This window comes from Mauremys reevesii, linkage group 1 (assembly GCF_016161935.1).
Source record: "Mauremys reevesii isolate NIE-2019 linkage group 1, ASM1616193v1, whole genome shotgun sequence".
NCBI classification, from domain to species: domain Eukaryota; kingdom Metazoa; phylum Chordata; order Testudines; family Geoemydidae; genus Mauremys; species Mauremys reevesii.
In genome coordinates, this window is record NC_052623.1 from 213,192,021 (window position 1) to 213,208,512 (window position 16,492).

Below are 16,492 nucleotides of genomic sequence, written 5' to 3' on the forward strand. Positions count from 1 at the left end.
GGCAAGAGAGGGACAATCACAGCAGCTACCAGTCCAGAAATTGTTTTCCACGGAGCCCTGTACTTAGCCAGATGCAGAGATGATGTTTCAACAACAACTGTTCTTATGCACAGATCCTATTGGGTGACTATGTCCCTCCTCCATGCTGATATAACAATGAGAACAGACAAAGCTGAATTAGGACATCAGCTGGAAGCTCAAGCTGAAAGAATCAATGAGCTAAGAACATGCAACAAAGAAACCAGCATACATCAGAGATGCCATGTGTGTCACACAAGTGATGGCTGGAGAGAAATTCCACACATTCAGTTAATTGCAGACAGGTCCTGTAAGATTTGACAAAGCTAATTCTGCAACTGAAGTATTTGTCAGATGGGACAACAGTAACTCCATGAAAACTACAGTAACACAGCGCTGGACAGGATCTAAGGTTGGATGCAAGAAATACAAGGTGATTGGTGTCTCCACAGAAAAAGTTTCTAAACTTGGCACCCAAAAAGCAAATCATTTGTAAAACTCCTCTGTGCATATATGGTTTAAAATTCACCTGACAGTGTAGCACACCTAACACAAATACTCCTTGTTCCTGAAGGCTTTTCCAATGGTGAAGAAGCAAAGTCCATCATCAGTAGAGGTACTGAAGAAACGCAAGGCTTGTTCAGTACTCAAGAGGAAGTGGACATAAAAACAGTTACTAACCTTTCCGTAACTGTTGTTCTTTGCACGTGTCCATTCCACTATAGGTGTTTGTGCACTCCAGTGCACAGATGTCAGAGAGATTTTCCCTTAGCGATACCTCTCAGGGTAGCACAAGTGCCCTCAACTGCCTCGCACACCATGTGCAGGCATAATGGGCCGAGCTGACCCTAACCCCACTCAGTTCCTTCCTACCACAAAGACTCCAATAGAGAGGCGAAGGAGGGTGGGTCATGGAATGGACAAGCGCAACACATCTCAAAGAACAACAGTTACAGAAAGGTTAATACCATTTTTTCTTCTTTGGGTGGTTGCACATGTCCATTCCACAAGCAGTCCCAACTGGAAGTAGGTTCAGAGTCTATTTGATCAGAGACCAGAAGACCACTTGCCCAAATTTAGCAACATCTATACATTGCTGAGAGAGAGCACAGTGAGAGGCAAAGGTGTGACACGATGAGCGGGCTGCCATTCTGCAGATGTCTAATATGGATGACTTGTGTTGATTGATAAATAACTTGCTCAAGTGATCTGCCAGTGTATTCTGAACCTCCAGGAGGTAGGCTGCTTTCAGAAATATAGATTTGTCAATGCAGAAGTCCCAGAGTAGTATTGCTTCCTGACAGAGTAGTGAAGACTGGGCTCACTCCCACTTGTTTACACAAAACATGGCAGTCGTATTGTCAGTCAGCACCAATACTCCCCTTCTCCTGATGCCAGGAAGGAATGCCATTCAAGCTAATCAGATAGCCTGCAGCTCCTTGATCTTTATATGCAGACTGAGATCTTGGGGAGACCAGAGACCTTGCCTCTGCAGGGGTTCTAGGTGAGTCCCTCAAACCAGGTCCGAGGCATCCATGACTAAGGCAAGAGTTTGTTGAGGACAGGTGAAAAGAATTCTCTTGCAGACAGTGGGTCTGTCCACCAATCTAGGAAGGATAAGATGTGACTTGGTACACACACTAACATGTCTAACTAACATGGCACCTTTTTGGAGAATACACCTCTGTCAACCAGCCTTGAAGGAGTCTGAGATGCATTCTGGTGTACTGGACCACATAAGTGTACGATGCCATGCAGCCCAGCAGTTTCTCACCATGGCAAGATGATAAGCCTATGAGTCCAGAATTTGCATGAAACCTTGCTTGCAGTAGTAAGGCCCTAGCCATTGTCAACTCCAGGACCATTCCAATTGTATTTTCTTCACCAGAGACAGGACTGATTTGTCAGAGTCGATCAGCAATCAGAGTGCATCTAAAGTGGATCAGATTTTGCCTATGCTGAACACCCCTGTGACCTGGGGATCTCTCTCTTATCAGCCAGATGCCCAGGTAAGGGAATCCCTGGACCCTTGTCCTCCAGAGTAAAGACACTATCACAGCCATGCACTTTGTAAAAACACGTGGAGCAGACATCAGACCAAAGCAGAGCACTGTGAACTGTTAATGGCAACCGCTGACAGTAAATCTCAGAAATTTTCTGTGGCTATGATGAATTGCCACATGAAAGCAGGCATACTTTAAATGAGAGCAGCATGCCAGTCCCCCCAGCTCCAGGGAAGGAATAATGGAAGTAGAGTGACCATCCGGAATTTCCATTTTTTCGGGAACTTGTTTAACTGTCTTAGATCTAAAATAGGCCTGAGACCCTGGTTTGCTTTCAGTATCAGGAAGTATCAGGAGTAAAACCCTTCCCCTGAACAAAGGATGGATCTCCTGTATAGCTCCCACAAGGAGTACCGACTGTATTTCTTGCAGTAACACTTTCTCATGAGAGGGGTCCCTGAAAACAAACAAGGAAGGAGGATACAGGGGAGCTAAGGGGCTGGTAGAAATAAATTGGAGTGTATATCCCACTTCCACCATGGTTAGAACCCACCAATCTGTTGTGATGTGGGCCCAAAGCATAATGGAAGGGGGACAGGGTGGTCTCCAAAAATTGGCAAAGAAACAAATGGAACTCTTAGAACTGGGAGTCTGCTCTCTACTTGCTCATCAAAATGAGCTCTTGGAAGATGCAGCCTGTCTTGATGAAAAGGCGACTGCCAAAGCAGGGGATGTGGGTGGGTGTTTTTTGTAACCTCTCCTCCTGCTCCTTGACAGGTCTTGGGCTCAAGGGGCAAACCCCTCAAAACACTGGGACTGGTGAGGATGGAATGTTTCCACTTCCCTGCTGGGATGTAAATGCCCAGGGATTTCAGGGCTGCTCTAGAGTATTTGAGACTATGCAGAGTCTCATCCATCTTTTCTGAGAAGAGTGGTTTCTCTTTAAAAGGTAGGTCCTGGCTTGTCTGTTGTACCACTGGAGGGAGGCCAGAAGTGCATAACCAGGACAAGTGCCTCATCATGATAGCAGAGGTTATGCATCAGTGGTCCTGCCAAATTAAGAAAGAGTGATGGACAAGCTGCAATTGCTGCAGAAAGGAAGATAGTACAAGTGGGGTATGATCAGAGCAAGAAAGAGGAGTCCACCAACAAACAACTGAATTGCTTGCACCTTAATCTAGCCATCAAAAAGGACAAGTCACTGGTCAAACTCCCACCATGTGAGGTCAGTTCTGAAGCATGTCAAAAGAACATCTTGGCCAACAAAGATTTCAGTGTCTTTACATATAAGTAAACCAGCCATTGGATCACCATTACAACATGGATAGGGAAAAGTGGATAATTAACTACTTCCTATATTCTTCAAGGGCCCACTAGCATCTGAGCTTCCTCAAGACCTTATTTGCGCCTGTATCAGTAGGGTTGGCTGCACAATCAACTGTCTCTCTAGTCCGAACTCTCTTGCACAGAACTGTGTACATGACAAGTAAATGAAGATTACGGTAACCCACAAATTCTCAACGGAGATCAAAATGATGAACAAGTTGATGACAAAAAATATCAACAGTGCTATTACACATCAATGATACCTGTAAAACTTTATTATTAGATTTTGTTTGACCATTTAGATTGTTGTTTTAAGGCTTGCAGGTCACAAAGAAATCCAAATTTGTGTCTTGAAATAATATATAGAGTCATTAAACAGAAACCAATGCAAATATTTCAAACTAGTCATTTAACATGTTCATGGTGTCATTGTTTATTCCCATTTCTATAGGAATGGCACAACTTAACAACTCCACATCATACCTCACCTTGAAGTAGACATAATAAGCTTTCAAATGATGTATGATGTGCACGTGTGTAGAGAGGATACATTTGATCAACCAAATTGGTGATGTCTGTCACTCTTCTACTAACATGATCCAATGGCTATAAATAAGGTTTAAATATTAACAGTGAGAGTAATTAAGCACTGGAACAATTTATCAAGGATCGTGGTGGATTCGCTAACCATTTTCAAATCAAGACTGGATGTTTGTCTAAAAGATCTGCTCTAGTAATTATTCTGGGGAAGTTCGATGGCCTGTCATATTGGAATTCAGACTAGATGATAACAACAGTCCATTCTGGCCTTGGAATCTATGAATCTATTAATGTAAGATGGGACAATGGACTGCTTATAAAGTGGAACAGATGAAGTAGGAACTATGCATGTTAAACTTTACTTACTGTGCTGCAATGCTTATTACAATTTGAGGAAATGCAAAGATTTCAATCATTCTTCGACTGTAACTACAGTAGTTTCCCCTTATGAAAGCTGTATTACAGCAGTTAAAATGAAAAAGAAAAAGTTGCATCCCATATCCTAGCCCTCTTGCACTCAGCTGGAGTCACTGAAAACCGATTTATGCTCTAATCAAAGAGCATCTCTACTGCTGTGAGGCAAACCCTGGTTTTCCTGTATATTTCTAAAACATGACATTATTTGTCCCATAGGGTAGCAGAAGGCATAGGTGTTACACTCAGATTAGGACATCAAAAATTATGTTACTGAAGAAAAATAGCATGCAGTTAATTTAAAATATTAATCCTGTGGAAATCACTGGTGATCAAAAATCTCTCTCAATGGATTTCTCCCATTATGTATTTCACAGAGGAAAATGTTGCACATGCAGATATGTTACACTTGTTGCCTTCAGTAAAGCTTAATGGCAAATCACTGCCTCTACCACTCCTTCCCTTCCCCTACTTACCCTATCCATGCACACACAGAGACTGTGTCTTCACTGACAAAAAAGGGTGTGTTGGGGGGGAGGGGGTAACGTAACTAACACACCAGTTATCTCACTGTAAAATCCAAGACAAGACACCTGTAGTTTTTAACCACAAGGTAGGCTAGTAAGGTCAGCAATATAGCCCCATTTATGGCTGACCTCACCTAGTTTATCTCAAGGTAAAATTACAATTCCTCACCTCCACTATTTTAACAGAGGTAACACAAACTGTGTTAGTTACTGCTGAGTAAAAAAACAAACACCTTTTTTTTTTTAAATCAGTGAAGACAAAGCCACACTCAATCGTATGTCAGTGATCCTTCTATCTTCCAAGTTACCTACTTTTATTGGTTGGCGTCTCTTCAACAGTGATTTCTGCATATTTTATAGTTCATACTTGACATATCAGCTTTTGCTGTATAGTTGAGGATAGTAAAAACCAGGAAAAAGTTTTGCAATGAAGGTAGAAATGGAGGAATATTATAACCGAGAAGTATTGCATAGTTGTTCAGCTGAGTGATACTGCACCAGCTTATATAGTTCTGTCTGATCTGTTAAGAGAACTAAAATGATTTTATTTCTAATATCAGCACAATGATAGGTGAATAGAATAATCCAGATGACTATGGAACATTTTTCTCCAATAATTTTACACTTGTACATATAGTTAATTTCCTTTATTATATACATGTAATGCACCAACTCTGGCTTTCCAGGGCTCACACTGGAAAAAGAAACAGCATTACTCATCCAAGCTCCACCCACAACAAAAATTTATATGAAACAGACATAAAAATGAGAGACAGTTCTACTGGGCTCAGCTTATCCTCAGAGTGATCTGACACCCTCAAAGTTTTGAAGGTATGTTTGCTCCCCACTCCCACCCCTGCTTTGTGGGGCCCAGCTTGCTGTTGCTCCTGCTCTCTATTACTGCTCTCAGGCAGATAACAGAATGAAATGTTAGCTCTGTGTTGCCTAGCAACAAACACTGATATGTGGCAGCAGCCAGAGCCAGTTCCCACATTTTAAGGCAGCAGCAAGCAGTTGGCTCAATGTAGCTGCCTGGTCTCGCACGCGCGCACACACACACACGCGCGCACGCACACGCACACACACACACACACACCTGAGTAGCAGCTAGGCAGTGAAACAGGTCCAGAAACAAAAACAAAATGATGGTTTGCCAAGCCAAAAGTATTGGCTCACCAAGCCAACCCAATCTGAGACCTGACCTCCTCCATTTGATATCTTACTTGTTAGTCCAATATATCTGCAACAGCTGCAAAAAGAGCATCATCCATTAGGAAAGATCTTTATCACGTTTTCTAAATCTATAAGAAAGAGATATCTATCGGACCAGATTTTCTTAACACAACATATCCCTTGCCAAATACTGTGCACAAGCAAAGTTTGGAACTGCATAGCAGGATGGTTACGCACTGTTATGTTTTTAATCTCATAACATTCTGTATCATTAAAGTGCATCACTTCTGCAGACAAATTAATTTTCCTTTATTAAAACACTGTGTAACTGATACATTATGACACTCAAACCTAACAGCATTCTCTGACCTATTCTCAGCAATTCATTTCATTCTTAGGTGTGTACAAAACTGAAAAATCAGAAGACAAAGTGATGAGGTTTTAGAATTGTCAGGGCTCTTTAATTTCAGGAAATGCCAAACAATATAGGTGTGCATATCAATTTTATTCACAATGCTTCATGTTGTGCAGAAGACTGTAGTCTAAGCTGTGCAAGGTAACAAAGTCACACTCAACACAGCCTGTTACATAAAATTGTCTATAAAAGCAAAAGTTGGAGACAAATAAACTAATACAAACTAGATTATTTAAATTAAAAGAACTTGGATATGGCTTCAAAGCTCCAGCTAAAGTCATGTGCTATCATAACGATGAGCTGAAAGTTACTAGAAATGTTTATAGTAAAAATCACTGAAATGTGGCCGGATTGGTTCATTTTAATTGTGAGGCTGCCACCTCTTCTTGGACACTGTTTATGTGGGGGTCAACTAAATGGGAGGAGGGGGATGAGTAGACTGTTAAGAGCAAGTTTTAGCAATTCATGGCTGCCACCCTCAGTCTCCTGGGACCACAGAATCCATCAAGACACTGCTGGGCCTTCATTGTTCTGATCCTGAAAGATGTCCTGAAGCAGAGTGGGCCAGAGAGGGGGAACCAGATGACATCACCACCTCCCCTGACTTTGGCTAAATCCTAAACACTACTTGGGATATGAACCTTAGGGTTGGTCTACACTAGCAACTTACGTCAATATAACTACGGCAATCAGGAGTGTGGAAAATCCACTCCACTGAGCAACACAGGTCTACCAACCTAACTCCCAGTGTAAACAGCACTGACTAGAGAAGCCATCCTGTCAGCATAGGTAGTATCCTCACTAAAGCGCTACAGCAGTGCAGCTGCATCGACACAGCTGCACCACTATTCCCTTTTAAGTGCAGACAAGTCCTTAGATTCCTGTTGTGACATCTTCTCCCTCATATGTCATTTTTCTTCCCAACCTTATTTTTCTTACCTATCTCTCATCTTTCTGACTTAGTAGCCAAACTTACTCCATCTTTTCAACTGTGCTGTTACCCTGTTGACCAGAGAGACAGCTAAAAGGAACATATAATTACCCAACACTGATAAAAGTTTGCCAATTCTTAGCGTGGCTGATAAGACCAAGTGCTGGACCTGTGTTTCTCCAGCTGTGAGGCTGCAAGTGAAAATCAAAACCAGAGAAACTGTTTTCTATCTTTGCTATTCCTTTCTCTGCCCTTTTTATGTGTCTTAAAGGAAAAACAATTAACTCTAACAACAATAGCAATAACAACAGCTAGGGACCTTTTTAACCTTTTTAAACCTTTTTTTCTTTTATCCCAAAAAGGACAATACTACCTTTAATACCAACTAAAAACTGTCACACAAGGGTTTCTCCCTATACAGGCCCCTAGACAGCTAAAAGGAAAGGGAATAAAGGATATTGTTAAAATGGAAACTTTTAACTTAATACTTTACATATTAGTGGTGGTTGTTACAATGGAAGTGATCAGTGATAAGGTGACATGAAACCTAAAAATGCCTTTCATTGTTAAACACTGCAATAATGAAAGAGGGTTTTGTTAACATCTTATCCCTTGTTGGGCCCAAGACATGCTCTTATCAACACACCTGTCAAACCATATTTTGACGAAGCTCAATAATTTTATGTCTAAAGAATTTTCACAGATTTTCAACACTTCATCAACCAACAAATAGGAAATAGCAGCAAGTCAGTATCTTCACAGTTCTACCAATTTGGAATGGATTTTTTTTTAGTAACCACTATAAAAAAAGCCACAAGCCTAGATCATAAAAAAGCCTTACTTATTATTTAATATACTATATGCATATATCTCTTAAAAGGTCCAAGAAGTACCAACTCTTTGCTCCTTTTTTAAACTCTGCTTTATCCATAAAAGCACTATTGCACAATTGCTTTCCTTCAGATATTAAACTGATAAAAACAGATTAATTTTTTTAATTAAAGTTAATGTTTAAAATTAAATATACACAAGTTAAGAGGGAAGGTCCTGTACATCTGAGGTCAGGCTTGAGTTATGAGGGATTACAGGTATCGCTTACAAGGATCATGAGATACATACATATCACATAATCAGCACAGACCCAGATTGGGGTGTGGGAGTTTTTAAAGCGTCAGTGGATAAGTGGGCACGGGTACGCCACCCATGGAATGTATTAAGAGTCCAAGTCAGTATCAGTGTAGCGAATAAGTACATGGGTGGCGTGTGTCCCTTGGTTCGTCAGGAAAGGAAGTGGGTTATTTCCCTGGTCGGCAGTCTCGATTACTCAACATAGTATTGACAGTGTCCTGTGATGTGTTCTGTATAGATGTGTCAGGACCACCTAATGGTGTTGGACACCATGAGCTGTCTCATGAGCCAGGTGTAGCTTCAACCAACTCAGCACAGTCTCAGTACTGGCTCGTTGTGGGGGTCCCACGAGCCCAGGGCTCCCACGATCAGGGCGTGTATCTGGACCTCATAGACCTGGACTCTCAGGGTGTCGGCTAATGGGGTGTACATCAACGCCTTCCGTGCTCCGGCCTCGTGGAAGGCCGTTGACCTGTTTTCAAATGGCACAATGACGTCTACTATGAGGACCTTCTTCTTTTCTGCATCCGTCATGACAATGTCGGGTCGCAGTCGGCTGTCTGTCTCAGGGATGGCGGAGTCGACGGTGGTCTTCCCCAGGGACGGTGGGATGGCTTTCAGCAGCCAGTTCTGGATGGTGTTGTGGCGGTGCCGCTAGGGTCCAGAGTGCTGTTTGCATCCACAGAGGACATGGAGCAGGGTCTCATTGGCGTAGCCACACTTCCTGGAGCGCTTGTCCCGGTTGCTGTGGCGGATGGCTCCATTGAGGGGAACGCAGTTGAGCCGGGCCCGGTGCATGAAACACCAGTCGGCGAACTTGGTGAAGCTGCTCCTCGGGAGGAAGTGGTTGCTGGCATCCCACTTGCTGGACACCTCGAACACCTTGCCCTCGTCCAGCTTCCGCTTGCGGTTCTCGGCATAGTGGCAGCAGATGGGTCAGGGTCCTTTCCTTTCAGGGTCTTTTCCAGCATCGTTCTGGTGGTTGGGGTGATGATGGTGTGGTCTTTATGGACGGCACCAGTATTCCCAGCTCCCGGCCCTCCTCGCACCACTTCCAGGGGCAGTCGATCCTCTTTTCTAGGCGTCTCGAGGCACTGCAGGTGTGGGACCAGAGGGAGACCAGGTCGTCCCCCCCCGTCTCCCGAACTCAGCCTCCAGGGAGCTGCTGAGGTAAGTGGCAACGTCCTGCTTGGAGGGAGCCCTGGCGATGCGTTTCCTGACCACATCCTGTACGGCTTCCTGCTTGATGCGCCTCACCATCAGGTCTGGGCACGTCAGGAGGCGGAAGGCGTGGGTCATCACCACCACGTTGCACAGGTCACCCATCCAAGGTACGTTGGCATCACCCTGCATGTGGGAAATGTAGATGATGTCGGTGCTGGCCCTCTGGGGAAGGTAGAGCCATTTCCTCACCAGTCGTCCGATGGTGCTCTTGGCCTTGTTCAGGGGCACCTTGGCTACGGACGATCCCCTGAGGACAAAGGAGATGCGGGGGATCAGGAAGGTATTGAGGACGTTGAATTTTTGCCGGGGGCGAGCAGGGAGGAGTCAATTTGGGCCGCGTCTTGCAGGATCTCTGCGATGGTGTCTTCAGGGGGCCATCGGACACAGACTCCTGTGGGCATGCCCACGTGTTGGCATACCTCTCCCTCCTCGAGGAAGGCCATGAGCTCGCCCTGGATCAGGAAAATGACACCCAGACCAGAGCCCTGGTACCGCCATTGATGTGGAGAGAGGCGCACTTTTGGGGGTTGAAGTGGAGGCTCATCCACTCTGCGGCTCGGCAGGTGACATCAAGCATTTGCTGGAGGCTTTCTGAGCTGTCAGCAACCAGGGCCAGGTCGTCTGTGTAGGCCAGAATGCTGATTTTCTTGCCGTGCAGGTTGAAGCCGGTCAGGCCGCTGGAAATGGCTTGGATGAGCAGTTCCATGGCCAGGTTGAAGATGATGGGACTGAGGGGGCAGCCTTGTTTCACACCGCAGCGGATGGGGATGGTGTCCGTCTCTCCATCCATGGCACAGATGGTGGTGGTGCAGTCCTTGTAGAGGTCCCGGAGGATTTGGATGAAGGTTTCTGGCATTTGTTGAAGATGGCAGCAAGCAACAGGCAGCCGGGGTCTCACTTCTTCAGCAGGTGGTAGCTGATGCCATCTTTTCCAGGGGCAGTGTTTTTGCTCCTCATCAGCCTCGCCAGAACCTCCTGCGGGGAAAAATCTCACTCCAGGTCCTCTGTGAGGTTGATCCGGGGTAGCGAGAGAAGGCACTCTGAGCGTCACACGTCAGTTAGGGTTAGGGTCCTTGAAGTAGGAGTAGAGCCTCTCAGGCTGGATGGTACAGTAGAAGGAGGTCCCGTCGAGGATGTCCCTCATAGCTTTCGGGCAGTTCCTCCTGTATAGTTTCTGAATAAGGGATTCGGCTGCCAGATCGTAGTGGTGGCCGGCATCCCCTCTCCTGCCTTCTCTGGCAGTGTCGTTACGGCTCGGCACGGAAAATCTGCAAGTGGTCCATGAGACCTCCTGGGGTTCCCTCCTTCTGGCTGTGATTTCCGCAGACAGTTCTGCAGTCAGTCTGTCCATCAGGGTTTCAAAGTTCTTGAAGTTGTCAGCCTTTGCCAGCTCCTCCGTCCAGGCGGATTGCCACGGTGTGGCAACCCTCGCTCACGGACGTTGCTCCTCCTGCTGCATTGTCTCCACAGGTTCAGGTGCTGCGTGGACGGCCTTGTTGTTCCTCAGACTGGACAGTGGTGTTCAGGTGGATCTTGGGGGTGAGGGGGTCCTGGTGTGGTGCGGGGGGCAGCTCTCGGTGTCTCTGAGGCTGCGCTGGATCTTCCAGGAGAGAGAAGGGTTCTGGAAGCACCGGTGCTGGGCTTTGCGGGGGCGCGGTTGTGTCTGGAAGCGCTGGGGATGGTTCTGGTTCTCCTGCAGGCGATATCCAGCTGAGGGGTCCTCTGTGGGGCATGGGATTCTTGGCAGTCGGAGTCTTGCTGGGCAACCTTGGAGGAGGTGTTGGGTCTCCCAGGGGTGGGGTCCGGCCATGGGATCTAGGGGCTGTGGGAGGCTCCTCCTTTGGCTGGATCTTGCCGGGCAGCCTGGGAGGCAGTGCTAGTTGCTCCTACAGCAGGGCGGCATGAGGTTACGTGTTGGGGAGCGCTGCCCCGTCTTGTATCCGTGTTGTGCCAGATGGTTTCTGTGAGGCCACTGAGGCATCTGGTGAGGTTGCTGACTTGCGACATAGTGGTGATCTCCCTCATGGCAGAATCCAGCGTGGGGATTCTGGAGATGGGGCTGGTTCTTTTGGTGGCATCATCTTGTTGGTCAGCCCTCAAGGCAGGGGTCGCACTTCCCTCAGTCAGCAATTGGTCCCCCCTTACATGCTGTGGCTCTGGGGAGGCTGGCTGGGGTGCTGAATCAGGAGCGTTGGTGGGGGTCAGGGTTGGAACCCGCAGGGTGTCAGTGGGATTGACCTTCGTGGTCGTGAAGGGTCCCTTGCATGTGTTTTGATAGTACTTACATTTCTTTTGAGTCTTGAAGGGTAGATCGCAGTGGCTACACCGGAAGGCGATCTGTTTGTTGTGGGCCTTCCAAACCTATTTGCTGAGGACCCCAAAGGTCTGGACTCCATGGAAGGGGAAACAGAAGGGGCAGAGGAGGAGGCCTGTAGGGATCGGGTACTGGAGGTAGATGCAGTAGTCTTCCCCTGCCTCACCCTCTGTGGGGCAGACCTCTGTTGTGCCTGCAGACTTGCCAGGTGATTCCTCTCAGTCTGGCAGAGAAGCTTGAGGAGGTGAAGTTGCTCCTGGGGGGGTGCTAGACTCACTGGCCATGATATCTCTTTGCTTGGAAGGATAGCGTGTGACATCAAGATCCTGGGCTGTGGAGTGCATTCCCCTTGGAGCAGCCTTCCTCCGGGCAGTAGGGTGGTAAGTAGTTTCGGGGTCCTGGATTTAGGAGGTGGTTCTTTCAGGAGCATCCCTCTCTGGAGCAGCGGGGCAGCAATCAGTATCCTGGTCCTGGGTCGTCGGGGGGCGCTCCTCTGGTAGCAGCCTTCTCAGGAGCAGCAGGGCAGCGCTTAGCATCCTGGTCCTGGGCAGTGGGAGAGGTTCTCCAGGGATCCTCCTCCTGAAGAGCTGGTGAGAAGTTGTTGCACCTGGATGTGAGGTCCCGAAGAGCCATCCTTGTGGTGCTAGGTCTCCCTGCAGATATCCCCAGGGGTTTTTACATCCTTGCTGGTGATCCGTGTCTTCTGTGAGGCACCAAGGGTGGTCTTCGAGATGGGCTTCCGCTGAGCTTTCTGAGAAGTAGAGGATGCAGGAGCAGCAGCAGCTGCTGAGAGCGCAGCTGGGGGTGTCTCAGAAGCAGAGAGAGGGTTTTCTTCCAAAGTAGCAGCAATGGAGTATATCTTCAAAGCAGCATCGATTTTCTCAAAAATGGCAACAGAAGAATCCATCTTCAGAGCAGGTGTTGCAGATGTCCATCAAAATAAATTAAACTGATAAGAACAGATACTATACCTTGTCTTAGTCAAACACTGACTACCTAGCTCACGCTTTTAGCAGACTCTGCTTTATGATTTAAAATTACTGGAAGTCATACACCTTTTCAAAATAAATATTAGCCACAGTTTCAGGGAGAACACAGCATCCCTGCTTGGATTTATATAAATCCATTCTTTAAATTGGTGCAGTCCACATTGCCTCTCCCTACTAAAATGGAAATGTATAGACAATGCCTTGGGAAGTGAAGGGGGAGGGGCGAGAGGGAGTGCACACATTAGAGGAACAGCTAGTTTGCCATCTAGATTTAATCATATCAGCTTCATTTGAGTGTAATTTGTAACCTGGTTTCTGGCAGATTCAGGCATCCAGAGGAAGGACTTGCCTTTAACATGCAAACCAGTGATGCCATTTCTTTGGCTCACTCCACAAGTCACCAATGAATTTAAAGTGAACTACAACACAGGGCACAATGCTATGCAAAGGGATGATATGCTTTTTAATTACACACAGATTTTTACCCTCTCCTAATTTTTCATGAGACAGTAGCCACAAAGAGACAGGAAAATCTTCAATTTGAACAGCTGGTTCTGCTTAATTAATTAGATCACTTAATGAAAGCATCTTAAATTAGATTCCTTGACAAGGGAGATGGCGCTAATTCAGGGAGAACAGGGGTTTTAAAAGCCAGCTTCTAAGTGACCAGAGGAGCAAGAGAACAAGAGCAGCAAACAGGGGAGTTTTGCCAGGCAGTTCAGAGAGGTAGCGTGAGAGCCAGATACACTTAATAAACATTCTCTAAACTTGAGCCAAAAATGCCACCCTCCTGTCCCGTCCAAATTTGGGACTCTCCTTCCAGATGATGCTCTTGCACTGAGGTCATCCCTCCTGGGGAAAGAACCCCAGATATTAGGAAGAAACAGGTAATAGTAATGGGGGATTCGATTATTACAAATATAGATAGTTGGGTTTGTGACGACTGGGAGAACTCCATGGTGAAGTGCTCACTGGGTAAGAAGGTTGTGGACCTCTTGAGACATCTTGACAGACTTAAGTGCAGTGCTGGGGAGGACCGGTGGTCACTGAACAAGTAGGTACCAAAGAGAAAGATAAGAGAGAGATCATGGAAGCCAAATTTAGGCTGCTAGAAAGGAGATTAAAGTCCAGAACCTCCATAGCATTCTCTGAAATGCTTCCAGTTCCACATACAGGAACAGATAGACAGGCAGAACTGCAGGGTTTCAATGCATGGATGAGATGACAGTGTTGAGAAGAGAGACTTAGGTTTCTTAGGAATTGGTGAAGCTTTTGGGAATGGAGGAACCTATACAGAAACAATGGGATCTACTAAACCAAAATGGAACCAGATTGCTGGCACAAAACTAACATAAAAAAAATTAAGTACCTCAGAAGCAGGGACCCTGCCAAACACTCAGAGGGGCCACTAGACCATCGAATTGCTAAATGAACACTCACAGAAGACAAGACCATTGTGGAGACGCTGAATGAATTGTTTGCATCAATTTTACTGCAGAGACTGTGAGGGAGATCACTGCACTTGTGCCATTCTTTTTAGATGACAAATCTCAGGGACTGTCCCAGACTAAGGTGTCGATAATGGAGGATTTGGAACAAATTGATAAATTAAATAGTAATAAGTCACCAGGACTGGATGGTATTCACCCAAGAGTTCCAAAGGAATTCAAATGTGAAATTGCCCAACTACTAACTGTGGTATGTAACCTATAATTTAAATCAGACTCTGTACTAAATGACTGACAGGTAGCTAACGTAACACTGATTTTTAAAAAAGGGTCCAGAGGTAATTCGAGTAACTACAGGCTGGTATGCCTTACTTTACTACCAAGCAAACTGACTGAAACTATATTAAAGAACAGAATTATCAGACACTTAGATGAATATAATTTGTTGAGGAAGAGTCAACATAGCTTTTGCAAAGGGAAATCATTAGAATCATTACAATTCTTTGGGAGGGTCAACAAACATGTGCTGATGCAATGATTACAGTGTACTTGAACTTTCAGGTATCAGAGGGGTAGCCATGTTAGTCTGGATCTGTAAAAGCAACAAAGAGTCCTGTGGCACCTTATAGACTAACAGACGTATTGGAGCATGAGCTTTCGTGGGTGCATGCATCCGACGAAGTGGGTATTCACCCACGAAACTCATGCTCCAATATGTCTGTTAGCCTATAAGGTGCCACAGGACTCTTTGCTGCTTGAACTTTCAGAAAACCTTTGACAAGGTCCCATACCAAAGGTTCTTAAGCAAAGTAAGCAGTCATGGGAAAAGATGGAAGGTCCTGTCATGGATCAATAACTGGTTAAAGGACAGGAAACAAAGAGTAGAAAAAAAAGGTAAGTTTTCACAGTGGAGAAAGGTAAATAGCAGGGTCCCCCAAGGATCTTTATTGAGACAAGTGCTGTTCCACATATTCATAAATGATCTAGAAAAGGGGGTAAACAGTAATGGTGGCAAAGTATGCAGACGATACAAAACTAGTCAAGATAGTTAAGTCCAAATCTGACTGTGAAGAGTTACAAATGGATCTCACAAAACTGGGTGACTGGGCAACAAACTGGCAGATGAAATTCAATGTTGATAAATGCAAAGTAATGCACATTGGAAAACATAATCACAACTATACATACAAAAAAGGTGATCAGGAACATACAACAAGATGGAATCTAAATTAGCTATTACCAGTCAAGAAAGAGACCTTGGAGTCACTCTGGATAGTTCTCTGAAAACATCCACTAAATGTGCAGCAGCAGTCAAAAAAGCTAACAGAATATTAGGAATCAATAGGAAAGGGATAGATAATAAGATGGTACATTTTATAATTCCACTATATAAATCCCTGGTATGCCCACACCTTGAATACTGTTTACAGTTCTGCTCATTCCATCTCAAAAAAGGTATATTAAAACTGGAAAAAGGTACAGAGAAGGGCTACAAAAATGATTAGGATTATTGAACAGCTTCTATCGGAGGAGAGATTGAAAAGACTGGGATTGTTCATCTTGGAAAAGAGACAACTAAGGGGGATATAACAGGTCTATAAAATCATGAATGTTGTGGAGAAAGTGAATAGGGGAGTGTTATTTACCCCTTCACATGACACAAAAACCAGGGGTTACCCAATGAAATTAACAGACAGCAGGTTTAAAACAAACATAAGGAAGTACTTCTTCACACAATGCATAGTCATCCTGTGGAACTCATTGCCAGGGGGCATTGTGAAGGCCAAAAATATAACTGGGTTCAAAAAAAGAATTAGATAAATTCATGGAGGATAGGTCCATCAATGGCTATTAGCCAAGATTGTCAGGAACTAAACCTTCAAGCCTTTTAAAAACTTCATACCTGCTAAAACCCATATTCTTGTGCTCTGAGCTTTACTCTTTTTACATTCAACTCCTAAGTTTAGAGTTGCTCCTAAATTCCTACATTTTCTTCCTTCAGATCCAATTGATCTTCTTATGAATAGTTTTTCTATGTGTCT

The 16,492-nt window shown here is 45.1% G+C and overlaps 1 protein-coding gene across 1 annotated transcript in view; it reads right to left on the bottom strand.

Annotated features, from left to right (window-relative positions):
• The window catches only part of MAN1A2 (mannosidase alpha class 1A member 2), a 288,333-nt gene that overhangs the window by 181,489 nt on the left and 90,352 nt on the right, over window positions 1–16,492 (bottom strand). The gene's annotated exons all lie outside the window — the stretch shown is intronic.